The 25,243-nt window shown below is 35.6% G+C and overlaps 1 protein-coding gene and 1 long non-coding RNA gene across 5 annotated transcripts in view; both read right to left on the bottom strand.

Annotated features, from left to right (window-relative positions):
* ARHGEF12 (Rho guanine nucleotide exchange factor 12) overlaps positions 1 to 25,243 on the bottom strand; it is a 141,909-nt gene that overhangs the window by 74,370 nt on the left and 42,296 nt on the right. The window lies entirely within an intron of this gene.
* On the bottom strand, positions 9 to 24,034 carry LOC116600056. The gene is made up of 3 exons (XR_004289485.1): positions 24,023 to 24,034; positions 12,930 to 12,934; positions 9 to 226 (listed from the first exon to the last, which is right to left on the bottom strand). It is a non-coding gene; the product is annotated as an uncharacterized LOC116600056 (long non-coding RNA).

Here is a 25,243-nt window from a genome sequence, read left to right as displayed (position 1 = left end):
AAGGAAGATGTAGTTATTTCACTTATAAGACTGTTATTAAATTTATTCATTCTACTAAAGCAGAATAAGAGATATAAACCTTGTGCAACTTGCCCAAAGCAAGATTCGGCAAACAGTTGGAGTAAAAAGCTGGATGCTATTTTTTAATAACTCCTTTGTTAAATCTTAAATTACAGGTGCATTTACCATGAGCTGTCACTGAGTATGGGTTCTCCTTTTTAAAAATCTGAACGCAAACAGCAACAGCTAAATTTACTAAGGGCTTACAAGATGTTAAGCACTATTCTAAACTGTTAACAAGTGCTATCTCATTTAACCCTAAAAAATACCTATAAAGATATTATTTCCATTTTGCAGATTTTAAAAAACTAAGGCAAAGAGAAATATATTGCCATTAAAATATTATATTCACTTTCCCTAGCAAGGAAAGTTTTTTCCTGTCCATCCCCTCTCCCCATTCCCCAAGATATCTGGGTGGTGATTACTGCTGTATTGACCTGTCTACTACCCTTTGATCATAATTAAATCACAATTCTCATTTATGTTTAGCATTTATAACAGAAATCTAGAGAAAATACCATTGCAGTACTACCAGTTACTAAGACTATGTTCCAAAAGTAGAAAACAAAAGGGTACATCTTTTCTTTCTTCCGGTCTACAAGCTATTAAGAACTACTGCATTTCCTCCTGGTTGCCTTTTTTGAAAGAAATATTACTGGAGGCTTCCTGATAAGAATTTGACGTTACACATAAACACTAAGCCTACATGTGTTTTCAGATTTCCTCCCGTTCCCCTTTCAGATCTGTTATTTGAGAAATGATCACAACTGATGGCATTTTATGTAAAGATTATCTAGCCTGGGTAACAAAAATGGGACTTATTAAGAGTATCAATAAAACTGTTTTTTTTTTTTAAAAAAAAGGTCATTAATAAACACAGTAAGAAACAAACATAAAACAATGATAACTTAAATGATTATTTTATTTGTCATGGAGACAGTTTAGTTTTAAAAAAAACCTCTAAAGTACAAGTTTAATTACCATTTCCTTTAACTCCGATAAAAACTAGAATTGATCCAAAGAAAAATACAAAGAATCTAAAAACTTTCATAAGAAGTGCATGTTCACTCACAACAAAGTCAGGGATAACAAGGAAAAGAGGTTCTGGGATAAGAGTAAACTGCTCTAGAGAACAGACCAATTACAAAAAATCACGAAATTTTCAGAAACAGGAAGTCCATCCTTACTTGCTGGGGGAGTGTGGGGAGGGGGGAATGTTTTTTTAATTTAGACATGAACATAGGAGCTGGCAGAAAAGAATTCCCAACTGAGTTTCTACAAAGGATAATACCTGCAGTTAGCAACCTTAGCCACTCTTCCTGATAGCGGTTATAAAAACTCCTACCCCAAAACAATGCTGCTTGCGTCAGGGCCTGCAACATCCAGGGAGATTCTGGTAAAGAATCCCGGAAGTTCCCAGACTACGGTTGTAAACCAGCTTCCTGAGCTGCCTTCTCTTACGAGGGAATGGAAAGGGAGGGGAAGGAGGAGGATAAAAATGGAGTGAAAAGATGAAGAACAAGGACTACTGCACAGTAAAATTCGCTTAACACAGTTGACTTACTACATTCTTAAAGTACAGGTGAAGAGCCTCTCTCAAACACAAATTTTTAAATACAGTACTTTTTCTCTAATCACTAAATTCCACAATTAGCCCAACACTAGGCTGAAGAAACAGTTCTGGCCCCCAAATCGTCTATTTTCAAGACCCTGTCCATTCTGCAACCCAATCGTACAACTGTAACAACCTCCTCTGGTTAGCTATCTGTGGAAAAGAGCTGTAGTTGAATGCTGAATTACGTTGGAAGTCCTTAATAAATTGTATCTGGCTTTTGAAAATAAATATCAATCACTTGGACATTTAGTCAACAATGAACATGTCTGTGCATATTTACATATGTGTGTATTTTTCCAGATATGAGACGAAGCTCAAGTATGAATACGAAGACCCATAATTTCAAAAGGAAAGTGCTGTCAGAAATTAGAGCCATTGGGATAAGATCACTAGATGCCCTTACTTTCGATTACCTATACTAAGCACACTTGAATGCCACAAATTCTAACCAAGAGCCTTAAAGGTCATGATTATATTTACTCACTTGACTCAGGATGCCTTTTTCTTATAAGTTCTGAGCTCTAATATTAAAGCCCAGGAAGCAATATATAGAAGCCTCCTCAAAGTTTTTATTTGCATACTCCTCCCAATATGTTATTACAGTGTAAAGGGAGTTGTGATTTGGTACTTAAATAAATAACCCTAACCCAATAAATAGTATTTCCTTTAGTAAAACTTCCAGTTTGAGCCAGGTTTAACCACACACACACACACACACACACACACACACACACACACACACACACTTTACTATACAATACATACATATACATGACTTTCTAATTGGGATATCCCTTTAAGACTGTTAAACAGAATTTCTTCTAGATTAAAAACATTACAAACGGCCATCAAGGTTTTTGTTAACACATATTTGCTTATAATATATAGCTTATTAGAAGTCATTTTTTCCTTTTATAGATATTTTTTTATGAGAAAAAAGCCTTTGATATTACTCCTGAAAGAAAGTGTCCTCAAGAAAAAAATAGAAATACCACACTTAAACCTTAATTCCTACCCTCTCTATCTCCTTCAAGGTATTAGATGTTTTTTCCTCAGGTTTAATTTTGATGAAGAATTTGGGAGTCTGGATGGTTCTTTATAAGGGGTGACTGCAAAGTGGAGAATTAAGTTCAGGATATTTTACCTACATTGGATGGTGGGCAAGTTTTCATTAGCCTGTTAATGTCAGCTACTAAATTTAGAATTCTCAATAATTCCATTGTAAGACACATCCTGATCTTAGCAATGTTAAAAGGCAGGATGAAAAGCCCATGCACCTTGGAATCCATGAAATACAGCACTAGCTTACTGAAATTCATGCCAGTGAGGAGTTTCTAGACAAAGAACTCTGCAAAACAGACTGCAGGTAAGAGAAGTCTAGGGCTCAATCCTCATGAAATGATGACAAACAACAATGCAAAAAAATACAGATTCCATTACTGTTACAGTCAATGAAAACTGCATGTGATCTCAAGGCCTCATGGACAAGGGCTCCTCAGAAAAAAAAATAATGAGGTTCATATTCTAGTTTTGCAATTTAAAAGGTGCTTTAACACTTGTACAAGGTGCTCAGGCTCTCCAAAAATCTTCTGGAAAATAGTGATTATACTAGTTCCTACCTTACAAATTTGTTTTGAGAATTAGAACATGCAAAGCATTAAATGAGAAGCACTGTCTAGCACTTAATAACCATTAAGTTATTATTAACTATTAATCAGAACAAAAATAAAATCTGAGCTTTAGAGACTTAACTTCAAATTAAATAGAAAAGAAAAATAAACTTAAAAACTAACAATATTCAGGGGTGCCTGGGTGGTTCAGTGGGTAAAGCCTCTGCCTTCAACTCAGGTCATGATCTCGGGGTCCTGGGATCGAGCCCCACATCGGGCCCTCTGTTCAGCAGGGAGATCAGGTTACAACTAAACTTTTCATTTTCCTAGCAAGTAGGGTCAGAGATTTTTTTTTTTTTTTTTAAGCCTGTGAAATTGTGTTGACCATACCCACCACTTAGCAAGAGTCCATTATTTCCCATCTCCTTTAAAGTATCAAGAATGATTACGGCATTCTGTGTCCTGGATGTAAATCAAGTTTTATTTTCATCTGTTTCTAGAAAATAATTTAAATATCCTGAAGCACAACACTAAAGTTTGAAACTACTCCAATGTGAATATGAACCAGCTAGCTCTAGTATTGTATCGTTTTTCACAAAATAACACAACAGCTAAAAGGGCATTTAAGTACCCTTAAGTATAGGGATTTAGAACATACTGCTGACTTCAGCTAAACTTAATTCAAACTTTAGATCTCTGGACAGTAAGATTCATAGAGCCAAAAGTAGTAATGACCACTAACACTCCTAGCTCTCCAAAAATACCAGTCATAAATCCTTTCGCCGCCTACAATTTATAACTGGTCTAGCTTACACTCACTAAAAGAACTAAAAACTACAGAAAAAACAAACAAAAAATCCGAAAATTATCCACCATTGTACCTTTTTATTGGGAGATAGATCTAAAGCATGAAAAGCTGTCAGCAGAGCTGGCATAAACATTAGTTATATCATAAAGACTCGAAGAGAAGCTACAGCTGAAAGGATGACTCGAGAATTTTCATGGTGGTGTTATTAGTTTTAAACCTCTGGACCTTGCAATACAAAACCACAGAAAGAAGGACCAGGGAGCTCAGTTCTGGTGTAAAATCCAAAAATGATTCACTAGAATGTAACATAAGACAATCTCAAATTAAATTCTTAAATATAACTTAGGATACTGCTACTTTTATTGAAGAACTTAACACATAACGATCCTTAGTCTTTCCTAGACATACTTTGGCAAATCAAACAGTAAATTCTAAATTATTTTAATTGTCTCTGCCAGATATTATAAATCAGATATTGGTTGTTTCTGAACTGGGAAAAGTAATTCACAATGAAAATAACATCTTATTTATTATAGGCTCTTCTTTCCTCATGGACAACCTGAAATAGTATTACTTTAGGCAATATCTCCTGTAAGGTTTCTAAATAAACTCTGCTTTGAGATAATGAGTATCATCATTAACTTATATAGTGTCTTTCTAGACTTCCAATTATTCACTTCAAAAAACGAAGCAAAGGGAACTGCCAGAAAAAAGAAAACCTCAAACTACTTAGTATCTTCTTTCCACTCAACACCATTCAAAATACCAAATCAATGCTTATATGAGATACTATCATCATTAAACAAATATAAACAATAAACAAACTGGACTCTACAGAATAATCTCAAAATTGACAAAATAATGATGATACATAATTTTCATTTGATAGGGATTTAAATCTTTGTTTAACTAAATTTTTTATTTAAATTCAATTTAATTAACATATACTATATTATTAGTTTCTGGGGTAGAATTTAGTGATTCATTCATTTCAGTATACAGCCCTCATTACTTCAAGTGCCCTCCTTAATGCCCATCACCCAGTTATCCCATTCCCCTTCCTACCTCTCTTCCAGCAACCCTGTTTGTTTCCTAGAGTTAAGAGTGCCTTATGGTTTGCCTCTCTCTCTGTTTTCACCTTATCTTATTTTTCCTTCCCTTCCCCGTGTTCATCTGTTTTGTTTCCTAAATTGCACGTATGAATGAAATCTCTGTGGTATTTGTCTTTCTCTGACGACTTATTTTGCTTAGCAAATAAGGGTTTAAACCTTAATCTTACTTCACAATTCCCAATTTCAGAATTTGTTTGGAGAAGTGGTTCAAGACAGCCAAGAAGGATGATCTTAAACTCACCTCTTCCCATGGACACAAAAATTCAACAGCTAACATGCAACAATTTCCTCTGAAAAAGTTCTGGAAACTAGATGAACAGTGCCTTCACAACAAAAAATAAAAGGGCCAATTTGAGACCGGTAGGAAAGGCAGAGACATGCTCTTGCCAACACCCCACCCCAGGCACAGGGACCCACAATCAGAAGGGATTTCAAAAAAATGGAACTTTTTTTGCCTGAGGAGCAAGGGGGTTTGTGCCCCACATCGAGCACCTCAACCCTTGGGTCATGCACCAGAGAGATAAGCCCCTCAAACTTAATATAAACAGGGATTAAGTCCTGGAGAACCACAGAAATGTAGGGAATTGAGAACCCACTCTTAGAAGGTTTGCAGGCTGACTCACTCGCCCTGAGACCTAATCCAAAAGCAGCAGTTTGAAAAGCTCCAAGACCAAATGTGAAGGAGACCCAATTACTCATATCTTAAAGCAACTGCCAGAGCTTCAGGAACCTGCTGGGACTCTCTGCAAGAAAAGAAACATTGGAAAGTACCATTTTTGTGGTCATATTCTACCTTGCTAATGCTACTTTGTTAATTTTTACAACCTCCCCTTAACCTGCTAGCGCAGGTTGGTATCCCCACTTCAGTGCCTAACCATGCCGCAGCTGGGCAACACCTGCCTCTACTCCTGACGCCACTATCACAGCACCACCACAGCTAGTAAGCATGTGCAGCACACACAGGGGATGCTCCTTGAGAGCCTGGCTCTGGTGACCAGGGAGACAGTACCTCTGGGTCCCATGGATCATCTCCTACAGAAGGCCACACCTTCAAGACTCAGAAAGGTTTTGCCTAATACATGAAAACAAACACAGAGGCTCAGACAAAATGAGACAGGAATAGGTGGCAAACAAAAGTACAAGACAAAACTTTAGAAAAAGTCCTTAATGAAACAGAGATAAGTAATCTACCTGTTAAAGAGTTCAAAGTAATAGTCATAAAGATGGTCATCAAACTTGGGAGAAGAGATGAACATGGTGAGAACATCAACAAAGAGAATATTTAAGAAAGTACCAAAAAGGGGACAGAGAGCAAAAGAATACAGTAACTGAACTAAAAAAATACACTAGAGGAGTGTGACAGCCCACTGGATGAAGAGAGAAAGGGGCAGAAAACTTATCTGAAGAAATGATGTCTGAAAACTTCATTACCCCAGGGAAAGAAACAGACATCCAGGTCCAGAAGGCACAAAGAATTCTACACAAAACAAACCCCCAAAAATTCACACCAAGAAACATTACAATTAAATTGTCAGAAGTTAAAGATAAGGGGCGCCTGGGTGGCTCAGTGGGTTAAAGCCTCTGCCTTCCAGTCAGGTCATGATCCCAGGGTCCTGGGATCAAGCCCTGAATCAGGCTCTCTGCTCAGCAAGGAGCCTGTCTCCCCTGACCCACCCTACCTGCCTCTCTGCCTACTTGTGATCTCTGTCAAATAAATAAATAAAATCTTAAAAAAAAAAAAAAGTTAAAAAGAGAATTTGAAAAGCAGCAAGAGGAAAACAATTTATTATGTACAAGGGAAATCCCACATGATATCAGCAGATTTTTTAGCAGAAAATTTGCAGGTCAGAAGAGAGTGGCACGAAATATTCAAAGAACTGAAAGGAAAAAAAACCTCAAACCAAGAATATGCTATGGGTGTGTGTGTTGGAGGTGGGGGAATACTCTACTGGCAAGGTTACTATTCAGCATAGAAGAAGAGATAAATAATTTTTCAGATAAGCAAAAGCTAAAGGAGTCCATCATCACTAAACTGTCCTTAAAAAAAATTTTTTTTAAAAAGGTCTTCTTTAAGCAAAAAAGCAATTAATTAATGACAAGAAAACATGAAAGTAAAAATCTCAGTGAAAAAGATAATATATGTAGTTAAGGTAGTGGATTAGTCATTTATAAAGCTAGTATGAAGGTCAAAAGGCAAAAGTACTAAAAATATAAATATAAGAACTCACTAAGAACTATAAGTTTTTGTTTTGTGGTTACTGTGAGGTTCACAAATAACATCTATATATATAGCAGTCTATTTTAAGTTGATGACAGCTTAAATTTGTATTAAACTACATTTTTACACTCCCCATGTTTATTTTTGATGTCACATAAGATAAAAAACTGTGATGCATTTGTGAAGCTCATAGTAACCACAAAGCAAAAATTTATAGTAAATACACAAAAGAAAATGAAGAGAAACCTGTACATAACACTAAAGGAGGTTATAGAGCCAAAAGGGAAGAAAAAGGAAGAAAGAAACGAGAGGAATTACAAAAAGAGCCAGAAAACAATTAATAAAATGGCAATAAATACATACCTATCAATAATTACTTTAAATGTAAATGGACTAAATTCCCCAACCAAAAAGTACAGAGTGGTTGAATGGATTAAGAAAACAAGACTCAGAGATATGCTGCCTACAAGAGACTAATTTCAGAAGTAACATAGAGATAGAAAGTAAAGGGGAAAAAAAATATATTCCATGAAAATGTGAACTGAAAGAAAGTTTATGTAGCTATGCTTGTAACAGACAAAATAAACTTTAAAATAAAGACTCTGGGGCACCCAGGTGGCTCATTTGGTTAGGCGTCTGCCTCAGCTCAAGTCATGACTTTCAGCAGGGAGTCTGCCTCTTTCTCGCCCTTTGCCCCTCCCCCCCACTTGTGCACACTCTCTCAAATAAAATCTTTAAAAAATACTTTTTCTTAAAGATTTTATTTATTTGAGAGAGAGAGAGAGAGAACATGAAAGGGGAGAGATCAGAGGGAGAAGCAGACTCCCTGCCGAGCAGGAAGCCTGATGTGGGACTCGATCCCAGGACTCCAAGATCATGACCTGAGCCGAAGGCAGTCACTTAACCAACTAAGCCACTCAGACGCCCCTAAAAAATACTTTAATAAGTTAAAGAAAAGCATTACGTAATGATAAAAGGGTCAATCCAGCAAGATGATACAACAATTATAAATATATATGCACCCAACATAGGAACACCAAAATAAATAAAGTAAGTATTAATAGACCTAAAGGAAGAAACTGACAACAATACAGTAATGGTAGACATCTATAGATAAATCATCCACACAGAAAATCAACAAGAAAACACTGACTTTAAACAACACATTAAACCAGATGCTCTTTTTTTTTTTTTTTAAAGATTTTATTTATTTATTTGACAGAGAGAGAGGCAGGCAGAGAGAGAGAGAGAGAGGGAAGCAGGCTCCCTGCTGAGCAGAGAGCCCAATATGGGACTCGATCCCAGGACCCTGAGATCATGACCTGAGCCGAAGGCAGCGGCTTAACCCGCTGAGCCACCCAGGCGCCCCTAAACCAGATGTTCTTAATAGATATATATGGGACATTCCATCCAAAAGCAACAGAATACACATTCTTCTCAAGTGCATATAGAACACTGACAGGATAGATCACATGTTAAGCCACAAAACAAGTTTCAATAAATTAAAGAATACTGAAATCTCATCAAGCACCTTGTCCCACCACATTATTATTAAACCAGAAATCAATTACAAGAAGAAAACAAGAAAACACAAACATATGGATTAAACATGCTACCAAACAACCACAGGGTCATCAGAGAAACCTGAGCAATAAAAAAAATGTCTAGAGACAACTACAAATAGAAATACAACAACACACAACAATTATTGGGAGACAGCAAAAGCAATTAGTAAGAGGGCAATTAATAGCAATGCGGCCTACTTCAAGAAACAGAATGGGGGCACCTGGGTAGCTCAGTTGGTTAAGCAGCCAACTCTTGGTTTCAGCTCAGGTCATGATCTCTGGGTCCTGGAATCCAGTCTTGTGTAGGCTTGTGCTCAGCAGGGAGTCTGCTTGAGGATTCTCTCTCTCTCTCTCTCTCTGCAGCTCTCCCCCCAACTCACATGCACATATGCAGGCACCCTCTCTCTCAAATAAATATTTATATAAAGACTTATGTAAAGATTTTATAGGAACATCTGGGTGGCTCCATCTTTAAGCAGCTGCCTTCAGCTGAGGTCATGATCCTAGGGATCAAGTCCTGCACTGGGCTCCCTGATCAGGCAGGAGTCTGCTTCTCCTTCTGCCTGCTGCTCTCCCTGCTTGTGCACTCTCTCTGTCTGTGACAAATAAATAAAATCTTAAAAAAGAAGATTTTATATAAAGTACATTAAGATTGAGTGTTCAAATTTTGTAAACTGAAGCAAGAACTGTGCAAAATTTGTTAGGATAAGCTGCTTTCTGCAGATTTGCCAAAGGATACAACTGTCCTTCTGAAAAAGTAGAAAGTCTTAGTTGGCTTTCACCTTTTGTATTGAGGTGTCATTAAGACAAACTCCACCATTAACCTGAACTTGAGAATTTTATGAAAATGTAAAATTAAAATATAAAATTTCAAATAACACTGTATCTTCTATGATATAAAAAAGTTCTACTCAAGTAAATTCTTACGTATCACTTTAAAGTACATATTTGATATATTTGCAGTTTCCATTTTTATTAAAGAAAAAATCTAAAACATCCATTAAAAATAGCATCCATAGCAAGGAATACCAATTCGACAAGAAAACAAATTGCAATGCATTTATCCTAAATGTTCCTAAACATTTCTTACCAAATGCCAACACAATTACAAGAATAGGAATCCTATTTTGAAAATCTTAGTAGAAGGAAAAACAGAATTAACACTAACACCCAAATCACTGAGTATTATTCAACAGCTCTATTTACCTTCAGGTATTGTAGTTGGTATGCTCAGAACTTGAATACAAAGAAGGCTAATTCACCATCCCATCTATACCACAAAGCTGAACAGACAAGGATTTGCCAAAAAAATAGGGAGTCAGAGAAGTATAAACCTAATTCCAATATACACTAAAAATGTTCACAATTTCCTTGAACTAAACCTACATAGGCCTATTTCTTATAAACAAATAAAAACCTCATATACTTTCCAGAAGAACTCTAAGAGATTAAGGATTGCTCACACTCCATGTTTTCTACTTATAATTTTTAAAATTACATAAGAAATACATTATGAGTACTTTAGTCACATATTATTAAATTTATGTCATACTCCTCAGTTGGTGCAATAGCTCCATAAATAAATAAAACAGGCTATATAAAAATAAAATATCAGTAAAGATAAGACTAGTATCAGTAAAGATAAGACTAATAACAAAAGAACTGATCATAGCCAATAAAATTACAATTAAATCTTCTATGTAACACACATTCCACATTCATAAAAATATTTTATTTTCTTCTAAGGAAATTATTTTTCATTAAAACTACTTTTACTAGCTATGTGTATAATTAATGTTATAATGCAATTTCTGGCTATAAACTAGAGATTTCTCTTCACAAATGCTTTGGTTCTGGCATCAAATATTAACAATTCTTCAATTCCTCTTAGCTATCCATTTAGTTTATCATGAAACCACATTCTCTCTCTTTTTTAAAAATATATTTTATTTATTTATTTGAGAGAGAGAGAGAGAGAGAGAAGATGAGTGGCTAGCAGGCATATAAGGAGAGGAAGAAGCTGACTCTCTGCTGAGTGTGGAGCCAGATGCAGGGCTCAATCCCAGTACCCCAGGATCACGACCTGAGCTGAAGGCACACAGCCAACTGACTAAGCCAGCCAGGTGCCCCTTAAATCACATTTTCTACGCCAAATCTGAATACCCCAAACTTTCAAACCAGCACAAAGGAAAAAAGACCTCTAATTCTGTGGGGAAAAGGTGAGAAGATTAGTTCTATGCATGCTATTTCACACTTTCTACCAGAGTTTTTCTTGGCCCTAAACCATAGAATGTACAGGGTACACTCTTATCAGTAACAATGGTTCACCACAGCACTGAATTTGGAAACATGGAGGAAAGTGTGTTTTAAATATTTTGACATTCCTCTTATGTCACTCCAGAATTGGGAATCACTGCTTTACAAAGTTCAGTTCATTTTTAATTCACTGACATTGTTCTATTTTCTCCCTTAGATGTGACTTATCATACCTAATACACTTTTGATACATAAGACTACTGATGTTAATTTTTAAATAGGTCTACATTACTAATACTATTTTTTATAAATTTTCAAGACAATTCCTCTCCCTCAAGGGACTGAAGAATGAAACTGTTACCTTCCAAAACTGTAAAGTTTCCTATAAAGCAATGGTTTTCCACTTTTTAACATGAAGAAATATCTTCTCAGGGTGCTTGGGTGGCTTAGTCAGTTAAACATCTGACTTCAACTCAGATCATGATCCCAGGGTCCTGGGACAGAGCCCCACATCAGGCTCCCTGCTCAATAGAGGAGTCCACTTCTCTCTTTCCCTCCACCCCTCTCCTGCTGGTGCATGCTCTCTCTCAAATAACTATTTTTTTAAAAAGATGTATGTATGTAGCTGTGTATATATACATACAACTATGTAAATGTATATTTATGTACACTTACCAATGTGTAAGTGTACATATGTATATTTTATATGTTCTTATATATGTAATAGTTATATACACATGTTTGTATATTGGTGGAATTTATAAAATTCTAAACCATATTTCATCTAAATTGTTAACTTTATTGGCATAAAGCTATTCATAATATTCCCTTATGAACATTTTAATATCTGTAGAATCTGTAGTGATGTCACTTCTTTTATTCTTGAGAATGGTAATGTTTGTCTTCCCTCTTTTATTCCTGATCAGCCTGGCTAGAGTTCTAACAATTTTATTATTATTCTCAAAAGAACCAGCTTTTGCTTTCATTGATTTTCTCTACTGCTTTTCTGTTTCTACTGCATTGACTCCTACTCTGATCTTTATCATTTCTTTTCTTCTGCTTACTTTGGTTTTAACTTGCTCTTATTCTAGTTTCTTAAAACAGAAATTGATGTCATTGGCTTTAGACTTTTCTTCTTTTCTAAAAGGAGTTTAATGTTTTTTAAGTAATGGTTTAGTGGCATCCTGCAAATTCTGATAAATTGTGTTCTTATTTTCATTCAGTACAAAATAATTTCCCATTTCCCTTTTAGTATCTTCTTTGGACCACAGGTAATTTAAAAGTATGTTGTTTATTTTCCAAATATTTGGGTATTTTCCAGAGATCTTTCTTTTACCGACTTCTAATTTAATTCCACTGTGGTCAGAGAACATATTTTATATGACTTGATCCTTTAAAAAAAAAAAAGATTTTATTTATTTGAGAGAGAGAGCATGCAAGGGGGGGAGGAGCAGATGGGGAGGGAACAAAAATCTAAGACAAGACTCTTCACTCAGCATGGAGCCAGATGCAAGGCTTGATCCCACAACTCCAAGCTCATGACCTGAGCTGAAACCAAGTCAGATGCTTAACCCACTGAGCCACCCAGGATCCCCTGACTTAAAACTTTTATTTAAATTTATTTATGACCCATAATATGGTCTATCTCAATAAATATTCCATGTATACGTGCTAAAAAAAAGAACCTGTACTATGTTGTTGGATAGAATGTTCTATAAAAGCAACTAGATCAAACCGGTCAATAGTGTTAAGTAGTCTATACCCTTACTGATTTTCTACTTCTTTCAATTATTGAGATATTGAACTCACTGGTAATAATTGGGGATTTGTCTATTTCTCCTTGCAGTTATATCAGTTTTTCTTTCATGAAATTTTTAAAGCTCAGTTATTAGCTATATAAAAGTTTAGAACTGTTATATCTTTTTTACTTGATGCTTTATTCATTATGTAATGACTTTCTTTAACCCTAATACTTTTGTTCTGAAGCTTACTTTATCTGATATTAATGTATCACTCTAGCTTTCCTTTGATTAATACTACCATGGCATATCTTCTTTTAAACTATATGTCTTTATGTTTAAGGTGTATTTCTTGTAGCACAGAGTTAGGCTTTCCTTTTTATCTAATCTGATAATCTCTGCCTTTAACTGGAGTGTTTAGACCATTTTTTTTTAAGATTTTATTTATTTATTTGACAGAGAGAGATCACAAGTAGGCAGAGAGGCAGGCAAAGAGAGAGAGAAAGGAGGAAGCAGGCTCCCCCCTGAGCAGAGAGCCCTATGCAGGGCTCGATCCCAGGACCCTGAGACCATGACCTCAGCCAAAGGCAGAGGCTTAACCCACTGAGCCACCCAGGTGCCCCTAAACCATTTATCTTTATTGTGATTACTGATATGTATAGGTTTAAGTCTATCATCTTGTGATTTGCTTTTTGTCTCATCTGTTCTTTATCTCCCCTTTTCACTTTTTTTTTTTTTGCTTTATTTTGGGTTTATTTGTATTAAATTATTTTAATAAATTGATTTTTTAAAAATAATTTTAGTATACTGTTAATTTGTCTCTCTCACTAGACTTTAAATTATTTGAAGGTGAGGACCATTTTTTATTCTAATTTACTGGTACGGTGCTGAGCATATACTAGACAATTCAATACGTATTTACTAAATGAATTCATTCATTCAAAATACTTTTATTTAGAATTATGGAAGACATAAATGATTACCAATCCAGACCACAATCGTCCTTTTCACCCCTATTTTATTCAGTTATTTACCATTTTTCTCAGAGCTTGATGATCCAAGGGAAGCGGACTCCATTTGCACCAACAGAGCTGGGCTTTTTGGCACTGAATGGTAAGTCCATTGTTGAGTAAGTGATTGGTTCAGAAAGAGACAAGGAGAATACAAAGTTTGCTAAAAGCATCTGTGAAAGTATTTTCTTACTCCTAAGAAAGAACATGAAACTTCTTGTCCTTGCTCCCACTGGACAGGAATGAGAAAGCAAGTAGCCCTGACTACTATTTAATATCCATCATTAAAAACTAGTTTAAGATGAAGCTGACACTGATGGCAAGAGTGGAAAACTGGAAAGAACCTGTGCTCTTAACCCAGGTAAGCTATGAGATAAAAAATCCCTGAACCCAGCTCTGGACTTCTTCTTATGTGCGCCAATAAATGTCCTTACTAGTTAGCTTTCCAGTTATAGACCACCAAAAACACACTAAGTTACATAAACAGCAATCAGTGTCATGTACTGTTCCAGTTACTAGAGGTTACATGGAAGAACAGATAAAACCTCTGCTCTCAAGAGGCTTACATTCTACAAGACAGACTGGACAAATAATTGTACCAGATTATTTCAGACAGTGGTAAGTGCTATGAGAAAAATAAAATATACATGACTGCGACTAACTGAGTTAATTTTGTTTATTCAAAGAAGACTTCTACGGCATTTGAGCTGAGACCTAAATGAGGTGAAGGAGCCAGCCATGAGAAGATCTTCAGCCACAAAGCTACAGGCAAATGTAATAGGACAAAGATCACAATGGAGAAAAAGCTTACTAATTTGAGAAATACAAAGTCCACTGTGGCTTGAGCATAGAAAATGACCAAGAAAGTAGTAATGAGATGAGATTAGCAGATAAGAGAGGGGCCAGATAACGTAAGAATGTGAGCCATGTCCATGAATTCAGATTTTATTCAAAGTATAATGAAAACAGGAGGGTTTTAAGAAATGACCTAATTGATGTTTTAAAGGAACACTCTGGTGAATGAATAAACCTTCATATGCCACACATCTGAACACCAAGAAAGTCAAATTCAGTCTGTTTACAGTAACAGTGCATTCTGCCCCAAATATCAAATACCTATGAAGCACCTAATATATGAAGAACACTACACAAACTTTATAATGTTGCTATATTCTGTACCCACTGTGTATGAATTCCACATTATCTCAAAGTTAGATTTTATTTTTTAAAAAGAATAAAATGAGGATAAGGACGGAAGTTGCTAAATTATCATTTCTATCCTAATTTCTCCAGATAATGTCTGAAACTCATAGATGTCAATTTTTTTTTTTTTTAAACCATAACATGACTGAGAGGCATCTGGTAAACTTAGAACTATAGTTCAGCCATTCAGCCATTTAGTGTCTGCCCAGGCAAGTGTTTCAGTCCTGTTCTAACACAAGTATTTGGATTTTTCCAAGAGCTGATGTCAGGGCTTTTCAGAGAGACAGAACAGCATTTACAGGCCAGAGAAGGAAAAAGGGTTTCCCCAGCAGCTATGCTCAATGTGGCCTTTGTACTGTTCCACTGCTAATGGCAGGAAGACCCTGCTAGATAAAGCTATTTAGTTCCTGAAAAAAATTCTACCCTGGGAGGGTGAAGGAGAATGAATGGCCAGATCCCCCATTAAGAGAAACCAGCTTAGTTTTCTATCAGTGCTCAAACCCAAATTTAAATGAGCTCATCATCAGAACAAAGGTTTCTGAATTCTTATGAGGAAAAAACATTCTACTGAACTTGTATTTAAAGAGGAGATGAACTGGTTGGAAATAATTGTATATTAGGTGAAGAATAACAGTAAGCTGTTGCATATTTCCTAGGGTTGGACTCCCTGAAAAATACTCATTTGGTAAGAATGCTTAGTTGAGAAACACTCAATACCTTCAAGTTACCCTGGGTAGTTACAAATTATGCTAGGCAATTTGCTCCAAGTATATGCCCTCCGTTATTCATAAGAATAATGATTAACAGTTAAAAGCAAAATAGCTAAACTTTACTTAACTAGTTCTACTAAATGTTCTTAACAAATGCCAGTCTCTGCCTTAAGTACTTTACATATATTAATTCTAACAACAATTCTAAGAGATAAATACCATTTTTAGCCTCTTTTTACAACAGAAAAATGTGAGGTTCAAAGAGGCAGAAGTAACATATACAAGTTATATAACCAGTAGACAGAGGACCTTTGATTCAAACCTTCACGTTCTAGAGTCCCTGGTTCTCAACCTTTAGATTACTGCATTACCACAAAACATTCTCTTCCCTTTGCATAGTTTTTTTTTTTAAGATTTTTATTTATTTATTTGATAGACAGAGAGAGATCACAAGTAGGCAGAGAGGCAGGCAGAGAGAGGGGGGGAAGCAGGCTCCCTGCCGAGCAGAGAGCCCGATGAGGGGCTCGATCCCAGGACCCTGAGATCATCACCTGAGCTGAAGGCAGAGGCTTAAACCACTGAGCCACCCAGGCGCCCCTGCATAGTTTTTTTTTTTTATAGTTAATCAAAAGTCTTCACATGAGTGAGAATCAGCAAATTAGATCTGGTATAACTATAAAATATTTAGCTAGAAAGGTATTCATACCTTTATATAGCTGCAGGCAAAGATAAGCCAACATGAACTGGTTACAAAAGAACTCCCAATCTTATAGAATCTGCATCTCCAAATCCCAAAGCTGGGTGGAGAATTCAGTTAATATATATGTGCCGTATAGGCAACTTACCAGTTATACATCATAAAGGAAACCAGTTTCCACCTGAATGTGCTTCTTCAAGACAACACTCACAAACCACTGGTTGTTTCAATAAATATGCATTCAATTCCAGGTAAAGATGAAAGATAATAAAGACAATTTTACTCTACCAGGCTTCCTCAATACTAAAAGCAAAAATAGAAGGGGAAAAAAATCCACCCTTTATGAAAGGACATGATTATAACCTTAAACCATTAACTAAAAAACATACTTGCCAAATCTACTAAATTTTGGATCTATACCAAAAAATTCTTGGTAGACCTGAACAGGAAACCCATTTCTTAAAACATAAGGATCACAGATCTGAAATGAAGATCTATCTGTCCTATGATTAGGAAGTCAATATCCAGTGTAGCAGTATAACAAGGGAGTAAGGGACCCTATAGAGAGACCCAGGACAGCAGAAGGAAGTAAAATCAAAGAACAAAAATATGCTGCTACATTCCTAGGCTTATGATACTGCTGGAAGTGAAGTGGAGATAATGAGGGAAAGTCAGAGCACCTGCCATGAGAACACAACACAGAGAACCCTGTGACCTCAAGAACATTCCTGTGAATCACACAGGCCTCCGAACACAGAAAAGAACAGTAAGCAACAGAAAAATGGAATAGTTAATGATAACAGCTAATATTTACTGTGCATATAACATATGCCAGTAACTGTTATAACTATATTACATGCATTAAGTCATTTAATCCTCAGTAAATACTATTATTATCCCTGTTTTATAGATGAACAAACTAAGGCACAGAAAGATTAAGACATTTGCCCAAGGTCAATTAGTAAGCAGAGAAGCAGAGAAGCTGATACATGAACCTTACAGTTCTTGTTCTTAATCACTATGCGTTATACAAGAAAAAATAATATTCAAAAATATAACAGAAAAATTCCCCCAAATACAAAATAAGTGAATTCTGAACAACACACCATACTATAAAAACAGAAAATAATCAGTACACTGATATATAAGTACACTGATATATATAATAAGTACACTGCTAAAGTTATAAAGATATAAGGTTTTTAAGTAAAGAGTTATAGGACATGAGCATTTTTTCACAGAACTAGAACAAAAAAAATCCTAAAATTTGTATGGAACCACAAAAGACCCTGAATAACTAAAGCAATCTTGAAAAAGAAAAGCAAAGCTGGAGGCATCACAATTCTGGACTTCAAGTTATATTACAAAGCTGTAGGATAAAAACAGCACGGTACTGGCACAAAAACACATAGATTAATAAATCAAAATAGAAAGCCCAGAGATAAATCCACAACTATATGGTCAATTAATCTTCAACAAAGCAAGAAAGAATATCTAATGCAAAAAGGACAGTCTATTCAACAAACGGTATTAGGAAAACTGGACAGCAGCATGCAGAAGAAAAACTGGGCCACTTTCTTACACTGTACACAAAACTAAATTCAAAAATGCTAAAGACCTAAATGTGAGAGAAACCGTAAGAATTCTAAAAGAGAACACAGGCAGTAATTTTTCCTGACATTATTCAAAGCAATTTTTTTTTCTAGATTTGTCTCCTGTGACAAGAGAAACAAAAGCAAAAATGAACGATTAGGACTACATCAAAATAAAACAGCTTCTGCACAGCAAAGTAAATAACCAACAAAACTAAAAGGCAACCTGTGGAATGGGAGAAGCTATTTGCAAATGACATATCTGATAAAAGGTTAGTATCCAAAATACATAAAGAACTTACAAAGTTCGAGACCCAAAAAACTAATAATCCAATTAAAAATGGGTAGAAGATGTGAACAGACATTTCTCCAAAGACGACATTCAGGTGGCCAACAGACACATGAAAAGATGCTCATCATTACTTACTTTCAGGGAACTGCAAATCAAAACTACAGTGAGTATGACCTCACACCTGTCAGACCGGCTAAAATCAACAACACAAGAAACAATAGGTGTTGGCAAGGATATAGAAAAAAAGGAACACTCATGCACTGTTGGTAAGAATGGAAACTGGTGCAGACACTGTAGAAAACAGCATGGTGTTTCCTCAGTAAGTTAAAAATAGAACTACCTTATGATCCAACAATCACACTACCGAGTATTTACCAAAAGAATACGAGAACACTAATTCAAAAGGATACATGCACCCCTATGTTTACAGCAACACTATTTACAAGAGCCATATGGAAGAAGCCCAAGTGTCTAACAACTGATGAATGGATAAAGAAGATGTGGGCATATATCTATAAAGGAATATTATTCAGCCATAAAAAAGGAATGAAATCTTGCCATTTACAATGACATGGATGGAGCTGGAAAGATTAATGTTAAGTGAAATAAGTCAGTCAAAGACAAATACCATATGATTGCACTCATATGTGGAATTTAAGAAACAAAACAAATAAGTAAAGGTGGGGGAGAGACAAACCAGAGACTGTTAATTATAGAGTACAAACTGATGGCTACCAGAGGAAGGGAGGGGTTAAAAGGATGGGTGAAATGGGTGATGGGGATTAAGGGGAGGACTTGTTGTGATGAGCACAGGGTGATATATGGAACTGTTGAATTACTATACTGTATACCTGCAACTAATACAATACTGTATGTGAACTGGAATTAAAATAAAAATTTAAAGAATAGTTATATGAACACCTAGATAAAAAAATTTAAGTCATGTACAAGTGGGAAAGATTAAATCAGCCTCGAGACTTCTCCACAAAAAGACTCCATACGCCACAAGATATGATTCCAATGTGAGAAAATAGTGATATAACATCTAAATTTTTTTAGAAAGTTTTTATGCATACTGGAAATTAAGATATAAAGAATCTGTAGAGAAATAAGGAAACAAAGCACCTACGAGCCCTTCTTGGAGAAGAGGGAAAAACCCTACTTAAACACAAAATCCACCCAATAAAAATATTCTCAAAATGAAGAACTCAGGAATGCAGAAGCCATGGTAAATGGATTGAGGGTGAGCACTGGGTCAGTTAACATACAGAAACTAACAAATAGTGTAACAAAAGCCACCCTCCTGACATTCAATGAAACATTATTATTTCCTCAGTAGAGAATCTGTCTTAACTCTGTATCCTCTCTACCCTATATGGTACTCCTGCACACAGTATTTCAAAAAATAAATGCTATAAAAAATGATCATCTACTCTATTACCCACCCACTCAATACCCCCACCTGCAGGAATATGAGGTCCCTGATCTCTGGTTCACTGTTATATTCCAGGGCAGTGCTACACACAGAGCAGGTACTCAAGAAATATTTGTCTAATGATATAATGGGCATTAGACTCAGGCAAATGGATTTCCTCAATCTTCTGGGCTGTGAAGAGTTGCTATCTGGCATACGCATTTAGATATACCAGTGGTATCTCAAATTCAATAAACCCGAAACTAAATTCTTATGCTGCCTCTCAAAACTTGCTTCTCCATCTCAACAATCAGCCTTTCATCTGCCTACCTGATCTGGTCAGAAATCTAGAAGTCATCAAAGACAACTGCCTCTCCCTCCCCAAACTCAATATACCCAACTCTCCACCCACCCAACAATACTGACTGAGCACACACTCTATATACCATATACCTGAAGACAGAAAATAAATAAGTCTCCTTTTCCATGGACTTAACATCCATCATTGCCTTTTACTGACTTTACCTTCAACAGATATCTCAGATTTATTTATTTCTGACCTTGGCCATTGCTGGCTTAGAGAGCTAGCCACCTTGTCCCAAGCCTAGACTACTGTAATAATTTAACAGGTCTTGCCTTTCATATTCGTGCACACATCCCCCAATTCATTTTCCTATACAGGAACCGCTTAATTTCAAAACACAAATCTTAGTGTGTCCCTCCCCTGCTTAAGTTCTTTCAATAATTTCACACTGCATTTAGGGGAAAAAAAAAATCCAAACACCAAAACACGACATGCAAGACCCAGATATAAAAAATACAGCTCTTGTTACCTTTCTAATTTCAACTTCTACCACTCTCCTGTTCGCTTACTATGCTTCAGCTATAGTGGCCTTCCTTTAGTGCTTTACATGCATGCTTCCCCAAAGAAGGGATATCTTGCATGCTGCTAGATCTGGGACCCTCTCCCTGTTAACCTGATTCCTGAATATACTTTAGGCCTTTGCTTAAAGGTTGCTACCTCAGAAAGGCCGTTCCTGGTTTCTGTTCCCTAGTTTCAATTAGATTCCTCCTGTTATTGTCTCCCACAATTACCTTGTTCTCTCTCTCTAACACATTTTATAATTATCTTATATTTAATGTTGGTTTATATCATTAGGCAGCTCTATGAGTACACAGTAAATTCAGCCCTGGCACAGCTCCTCAAGGTGTTCAATAAATATTTCTTGAATGAATGAATAACTCAACCATGGAAAAGAGGCACGTGGAGAAATTCTAAGCAAGGGAAGAGAAGCATATGCTGGTGTGTTTGGAGAAAATCCAAGTAGCTCAGAATGGCTGGAGCATCAGGGCTGGGTTGGGGGAGAGTAATAACGTCTGCAGAGGGAACTATATACCACACAGAGAAATAGAAAGGTTTTTAACCCAGACTTCAGCTTCCAGAGGTACTGAACATTATGGGGTAAGGGAATCTCTAAAGACAGTCTCAAAAGAGGTCCATTAAAAAAGAGGTCTCCTCCAAAGAACCACTGCTAGCAACAATGCAGAACACAGACAGGTTTTAAGCCAGGCAGTAATATGATCCAGTATGTATTTTAGAAATATCGCCTTGGAAACAAAATGAAGAATGAAATCGTGGGCCTGGGCCAGGAAACCAATTAGAAAACAGTAATAGCACAGATTTTTAAAATGACGAGGATCTAAATGATTTCAAAAGCAATAAAGAAGAAGGAATAAATATGAAAAATAATATTATAGAGTGTTAGTGCCCCTAACCCCCATGTTGTTCAAGGGTCAGGGCCAACTGTACTTTAAAGTTCTTTAAAAAAAAAAAAAAAAAGATTTTATTTATTTATTTGACAGAGAAAGAGTGATCACAAGTAGGCAGAGGGCAGGCAGAGAGAGAGGGGGAAGCAGGCTCCCCGTTGAGCAGAGAGTCGAATGCGGGGCTCGATCCCAGAACCCTGAGATCATGACCTGAGCTGAAGGCAGAGGCTTAACCCACTGAGCCACCCAGGTGCCCCTAAAGTTCTTACTATATATCTACAGTTTCTACTTCCTCATCATGTCCTTATAATATATTTGAATTCGACATTATGCCACAACTATTACAGAGCAGAGAAAATACTAAAAAATTGTTTAATTGTAACTTCTCTCACAATGCCAGAATTTTGGCAGTGGTAGAATTCTTTTTTTTTTTTTTTTTTTCAAGATTTATCTATTTGACAGAGAGAGACACAGCAAGAGAGGGAACCCAAGCAGGGTGAGTGGGAAAGGGAGAAGCAGGCTTCCCACCAAGCAGGGAGCCCAATGTGGGGCTCAATCCCAGGACCCTGGGATCATGACCTGAGCCAAAAGCAGACACTTAAAGACTGAGCCACCAGGCACCCCTGTAGAATTCTCTGTTAAAAAGAGTATTACCATAATAAAAAATACTGAAAGTCTTTGTTCTTTAAAAATATAAATGTGGTGTTTTCTACTTTATTTTTTTTTACTTAATTTGAACAAGAGTATTATCAATTATATTTCTAGTTCTTAAAGCAATAAACATTCATAAAAACCCTACCCTGATTACTGGCATCTACAAAAATCGACAGCTGACATCATACTTACGGTGAAAAGCTGAAGCCTTTTCCTCTAGGATCAGGAACAGGACAGGGTTGTTCCCTCTTACCAATTTTACTCAACAGTGTACTATGACAGCTAGTACAGTAAGGCAATAAAACAAAAAAACAAAAACAAACAACAACAAAAACCAAGGCATCCAGATTGGAAAAGAAATAAAACTATATTTATGTAGATTACATGATGATCTATCTATTCTATGAAATCAACAAAAAACCTACTAGAACTAGTAAGTTCAGCAAGTTTGCAAGATTCAAAAATCAATAATCAAAGAAGTGCATATTTTATATGCACTTCTGCAAATAAAATACTAGCACCAATTAGAAGTTGAAACTGAGAAGATAATACCACCCATGATAACATTAAGATATTAAATACATAGAGTGAATCTGACAGAAGATGTGTAGTAAGACCTACAAACTGAAAACATACATGGCTAAGAAAAACTGAGACTTAAGTAAATGGAGCTATATGCCATATTCATGGACTGGAAATCTTAATATTGCTAAAATATCATTCATCCACAAATTGATCTACAGATTCAATGCAATTCCAATCAAAATCACAACAGGCTTTTTTCCAGAAATGAATAAACTGATTCTAAAATTCATATGGAAATGTAAAGGGCCCAGATGAGCCAACAACTTTGAAAAAGAGCAGGAAGACCAACTCTACTTGATTTCAAGACTTACTATAAAGCAACAGTAGTCAAGACAGTGCAGTATTGGAGTCAAGAAAGACAAACAGATCAACAGAATAGAGAGCCCCATGTATAAGATACAGCTGATTTCTGACAAAAGTACAAAAGCAAATTTAGTCTTTTCAACAAATGGTGCTGGAATATTTGGATATCTATATGCAAAAAATATATACTTCAATTTATACCTCACACCGTATTATAAAATTATCTCAAAATGTATCCCAAACTTAAAAGTAAAGTTGAAACTATAAAACTTCTAAAAGCAAACACAGGAGAAAATACTGATTAGGAGAATATTTCTTAGATATATATACCAAAGGCACAATCCATAAAAGGAAAAAACTGAATCACTGGAATCCAAAGTTAAAAACTTCTGATCTTTGAAATGTGAACTATATTATCAATACAGCTATTGAAAAAGAGAGAATAGTAAAAAAATGGAAAGACAAATCAAAGACTGGAATAAAATATTTCCAAAATAAATATCTAACAATGGACTCTGATCCAGAATGTATCATGAACTCTTACTACTCAATTATAAAAAGTGTAACTAAAAACAAGACTTGGACAGACAATTCATGAAAGAAAAACATACAAATACTAATAAACACATGGAAAGATGTTCAACATTACTGGTCACTAGGTGAAATGCACATAAAAACTACAACATGACTCCATTATACACCCACTAGCATGAATGAGATTAAAAAGACTGACAATACCAAATACTGGTGAGGCTGTGGAGCAACTGGAACATTGTTGGTAAAAACAATACAATAGAGCCACTTTAACAAACAATTTAGCAGTTTCTTATAAAGGTAAATATACTATTCCACATATCCAGCCATTCTACTCCTAGGTGAAATGAAAACATATGTCCATACAAACACTTGTAAATTTATTCTTAATAGACCAAAACTTGAAACAACCAAATGACTATCAACAGATAAATGGGTAAACAAATGATGGCTTATCCATATGCTGGAATATTACTCAGGAATAAAAAGTTATGCTACTGATACACATAACAAGGACAAATCTTAAAATAATTACATGGAATTTTAAAAGTCAAACAAAAAGAACACATACCCTGTATATATTTATACCATGATATAAATGATATAAAGCTCAAGAGAGTGCAAGCTAATCCATAATGATAGTAACAGTGGTAGCCGGTAACGGGTGGGAGGATTCAAAGGGAAGAACTGCAAAAGGCACAAGGGAACTTTTGGGGTGATGAATATGTTTATTATCTTAATTATTGTAGAGCATTTCCCTGGTGCATACAAAAATCAAAACCTAGCAAACTGTGTATTTTAAACATAAATAGTTTCTCACACAACAATTATACCTTAATACACCTGTTAAAATCTCAAAAATCCTCATGTTCAAATGAACCAAAACTACCAGTAAGCACTGTATCATACTTCAAGAAATATCTTAAGTAAAAGACTCAACGGTCTGGATATTTTCTACCCATTGTAAACTAATAGCATGTGAGAGTATACATAAATTTAAGGATAAATCAAAAAGGAACTTTGCTACTATGTTTATTTGTTTGCTTATGTGGAATCATCCAATAATGCTTTAGAAAAGTATTTTTAAATATAATATTGGGTAAGCCTATGGTCATCAAGTTCTATACTATCAATAATCTAGTATGGAGAAATTTCAGAAAACTTTAGTTGACTTCCCTAAATTTGATTATTTTATAGGTTGTCTTCTTTTCAAGATTCTCACAGTAATTAATTCTTCAAAAGATCATTGTAATAATAAAACAATTGTAGCCCCAAAAGAATGTGTTGGTATTAAAATGTACAAAGTCACTTATATTACCAATGTACTATACAAGCCTATTACTCATTCAATTATTCCTTTACTCAATACGTAAATTTATTACCATATACTCTGTAATCAGGTACTAACCTAGGTCCTTGTAATACATCTGGGGTAAAGGGAAGAGGGAGACAACAGACGATGATGATTTTTTTAAAAAGATTTTATTTATTTGACAGTC

The sequence above is a fragment of the Mustela erminea genome, chromosome 9 (genome assembly GCF_009829155.1).
Source record: "Mustela erminea isolate mMusErm1 chromosome 9, mMusErm1.Pri, whole genome shotgun sequence".
Classification (NCBI taxonomy): Eukaryota; Metazoa; Chordata; class Mammalia; order Carnivora; family Mustelidae; genus Mustela; species Mustela erminea.
Note: the sequence above shows the minus strand (reverse complement) of the source record. Positions and strands in the feature narration are given on the sequence as shown.